Source organism: Hippocampus comes, unplaced genomic scaffold, assembly GCF_001891065.2.
Source record: "Hippocampus comes isolate QL1 unplaced genomic scaffold, H_comes_QL1_v1.1 scaffold141, whole genome shotgun sequence".
Taxonomy (NCBI): Eukaryota; Metazoa; Chordata; class Actinopteri; order Syngnathiformes; family Syngnathidae; genus Hippocampus; species Hippocampus comes.
This window is the reverse complement of record NW_017805141.1, coordinates 175,908-180,495: the sequence shown is the minus strand read 5'-3', so window position 1 is coordinate 180,495 and position 4,588 is coordinate 175,908.

The window sequence follows — 4,588 nt, the reverse complement described above, 5'->3', positions numbered from 1 at the left end:
GCGAGCCGCGGGTTAGCCACCCCTGGCGTAGATGATAGTGCGACAGATTTCTTGGTGGTAAACAAAGCAATATGGAAGCGAGTGTTCTTTCTTTTATCATGCTTTTTACCGTCCTCAAAATGGTCGAAAAGCAGCGGAGGATCAACTCTTTGCTACTACTGAGACAACAGCTTAAGGGGCGATCTCCGAGCTTTGCTGTGGGGGCGTGCTATATACGAGGCCAATGGCGCGCGATGTTATGACGCAACATGTACCCCCCTATGTCATCACGTAATTACCGGGAAGTCCCGTGTTCGGCTTTCAAACAGCAAGCGGAGGCAATCGGAGGCGATCACAACCCGCCTCCGATGGCATGCTGGTGGACACGGATCGACACGGATCGACACTGGCCAGTGAGCCTTTCCCACTGCCCAAAAAAGTGTGTTTAGCCCTGGTTTTGCGGCAGTGGGAAAGAGGTACTAAAGAGTCACAGTATCTAATCCTCTATTTTTGGAATGGAGTGGAATACTATAGAGTGCAACCAGCGTGACAAATGTTAGAGGTAGATGAGAACAGCGGAGCTGAAGTTGACATGCGAAAAAAATTGGCTCGTGTAAAAAGTTAAGTTATAACCTTGCTTGTATTTTGAAATATGAATGGTATTTTCGTTCTGGATAGTTTTATTATATTGTATTTCATCGATAATCATTATATTTTTCTAATTTTGAATAGGTTCAAAAATGATATATTTATCAATATTGGATTAAGTTAAATTCTTCACAATTAAACCTGCATTATTTTGCTCTTCAGTTTAATATGAACTAATACTAGAACTCATAGTACCGTTTTCGGTGGACTCTGAATAGCTGAAAAACCAAGTCATTTTCGAACGCGCCCCGAAATGCGCAACAGCGTAAGAAAGACTCACTCTGCCCCAAGATGCCCTCACAAACCATTTGTGCCCTCACAATGTGTGTCAAGGATATCAAACCTAGTTAAAACTGTAATGTGCAGTACGATACAAAGAACAAAAAAATTATGTTGACATTGGAAGCTAAGATGCCTGGAAAATGTTCTAAAGTTCCTGTCAATTGTTTATACTCATGAAATATAAAGTATATTTTCCAAAAATATATTGTGTCTCACTAATTATCGTTGGGATAAATGATAATAACAGTACAGTATGCTAAGCATACTGCAAATTTCCCCAGTGTGGGACAAATAAAGGTTATCTTATCTTAAGCGAACACCTTGGAAAAAATAAAAGTTTTAAAGTCTTAACACTGTAATACCTTTCAATGCGGAAAGAAGGATGCACGCAGTCGCTGATATAATCTGTCGTTTTTAATAAACAAAAGGAGCAATAACACACACATTCATTGGAGTGGTTAGCCACAACTCACGCCCATGGGCTCAACACTCCGACTAACTGCCGGAGCCTACATTCCCCCAACCTGGCTCCTCCCCTCTCTATGACATCACACACATAAAAGAAACAGACATTACAACGCATACACAATCAATGTGAATAAGACGAGTTCGTCAAATCAACGTGAACGCATCTAAAGATCAACGTGTGCACACAGAAATGTGATGAACATAAAAACAATCGTTAATTACCTTTCTCATTGCAAGTAAAAACAAATTGCGTCACTTGTTGGGTTAATGGGGCAGGTCTTTGAAGTCTTGAAGTCGGCGTGCCGGTGACGTCACAGGTCTGTGACGGCTCGTGAATAATCTGCCAGCAGGGGAGAAACAGTTGGAGTACTGTATCTCCGGGAGTCGCAGAAATAAGGCAACGGAAAGAAGAGTCATTTTATTTATTTATTTAGAAACGTCCAACAACGACAGTCAGAGCTGACATTCATGGGGGCTTCCCTTAGCCTGGTAAGTAATTTCTGTATTTACATTACAAGTCATATTCATGAGAAATACTTTGCTTTGCAATAAGGAACAAGTGTGTCTGTGAAAAGCAACAGGTAGCGAAATGCTACAGCGCAGTTATCTCGGAGCTCTTTTTGAACAATCTTTATTCTCGACCTCCATTTAGCCTTCCGCGGAATTAACGTTGTCGTTGTCCTCTTAAACGCGCTCCAAGTTCAAAGGCTGTGTAATATGCGCAAACCACCAAAAGTAAACAATTAAATGTATTTACAACGGTGCAAGTTCAGTCTTAAGCTCATAATGGGTGAGTCACAACGCGCCAGTCCTCTGTTTGCGAGTGATGAAATGGCTCAACTGTGCTTCGTTGTCTTTACATTAGGCCACGCCAAGCTTATGAAACGTTAAACCCCGAACAAAAGAGGCTGTGCGTGTAATATGGAAGGTTCTAAATAAATTAGATAGATAGACAGATAGATAGATAGATAGACAGATGAGACCGGGATAATTTGTCCGTTTTAGAAAAATGTGTATTTTGAAAATTATGAATGATTTGAATATGAACAATGTGTACACCAGAAGTATGCCAAAGTAAACACTTATGGATGGTTGATTAAATCACACCACATTACAAATTCATTCTATTAGTCAAAATAGAACATTTTGAAAGGTGGCATTTTACCCCACCTTGCAAGGGGAGACGCCCCCTACGCCACAAGTAATTTCGCCTCACGCATGTTTTTAGTAACACCCACCAAAACTAATTTTAACCCACATTTGACAGTTTGGCAGGTGTGTGGAAAAGTAATTGCCCCCTGAACCCAATAATGGTCTGTTCCACTCTTGGCAGCAATAACTTAAATCAAGCATTCGTGATGAGTAATTGGTGAGTCTTTCACATTGCTTTCACATCGCTGTGAATTTTGGCCCACTCTTCTTTGCAGAAGAGTTGCTTAAACTCAGCCCTATTGGAGGGTTTTCTTGCATGAACTGGCCATTTACGGTCACACCACAGCATCTCAATTTGATTCAACTTCGGACTTTGACTTGGCCACAAACCTTAATTTTGTTTTTTTTGTTTTTTTATTCATTCAGAGGTGAACTTTGCTGGTGTGTTTCGTGTCGTTGTCCTGCTGTATAATCCAGGAGTGCTTGAGTTTGAAGGTGCAAACTGATGTTTGGACATTCTCCTTAAGGCCACATATCTTCCAAAAAGTTCAATTTTTGACTCATTTGTCCACTGAATGTTTTTCCAAAAGCCTTGAGGATCATCAAGATGTCTTTTGTGAGACAAGCCTTTGTGTTCTTTTTGGACAGCAGTGGTTTTTGCCTGGGAACTCTGCCATGGATGCCATTTTTGGCCAGTGTCTGTCTTCTGCTAGTCGTGAACACTGACCCGAACAAAGTACCATCTTCTAATCTGCACTGTGTTCGAGATGAGAGCAGACTTCTTCAGCTCTCTTAACTTGCCACTCAATGTAGAAGGTAAGAAGAAGTACCATATGTAGTACAAAGCAGGCAAATGACATTGGCCATGTCATGTTATTTTAGTCTGTGCTGTGATCCTCCAAAAATTAATGGCCATAGTTTGGAGACCCGAAATCATCTGTACCCCTGGCACTGACTCCTACATTTCTAATAAAGACAATGCTGTAATGAGCACGTATGGTGGACGATTGGTTAGCGCGTCTGTCCGCCCCACAGGGTTCGATTCCGGCCTTCCTGGGTTTTCCACGGGCACTCCACTTTCCTCCCACATTCCCAAAAATATGCATGGTAGGTTGATTGGACACAATATTGTCCCTGTGTGCGATTGTGAGTCTAAATGGTTGTTGTGTCTGCATGTGCATTTGCATTTCGGTTGGCTGGCAACCCATTCAGGGGGTACCCCTTAGACTGCCGAGAAAGGCTCCGGCACAGCAGCGAACCTCGTGAGGATAAGTGGTTCGAATAATGGATGTATGGACTGTGCCGTAAAGCTACCTAATGACATTTAACACACTCAGTGGCAGTGCAAATGCCTGTATGTCACACTACAGTCTATAGCAGGGATCATCAAACTTTTTTAGACTGAGAGCTCCTTCTTGGCTTCTGATTAATGCGGAGGGCTACCAGTTTGATTGTATGCACTTTTGAAATACATTTGCTCCAACTACCCTCATATGTTATAATTAATGATATTCATTTCTGAGAAGACACCGATCACATGAGCGATTTCTCACAATGATTATGAAAAAGATAACTATCTGCCAATGTTCACATTTTGAATTGATCACTTCGACAATATTTCTATACCCCTTTCCCACTGAAATTAGTGGGTAGTGGTGATCCGTGGCGACACGCAACCAATTGGCATATTGTCCCTTTCCCATTGACCAACAGAAGGCGATTCTACCCCCCACCCCCCTTCCACCACTTTGCGTCTGGTTACGTCACCACGCTGTGATTGCAGACACTGGCCAACCAGTCAGAGATGAAGAGCCAATTTTTTTACTGTGTTACTGCAGAGAGCCACATCATACCCTGCGCGCGCGCGCACACACACACACACACACACACACACACACACACACACACACACACACACACACACACAAACACACACTTTTTTTTTGGCCAAAGATCGACTTTGGAAGCGACCAACTTCCCACGAACGACCCGATCGCGCACGTGAAAGCATGCACACACACACACATACACACACACCCACACACACACACACACACAC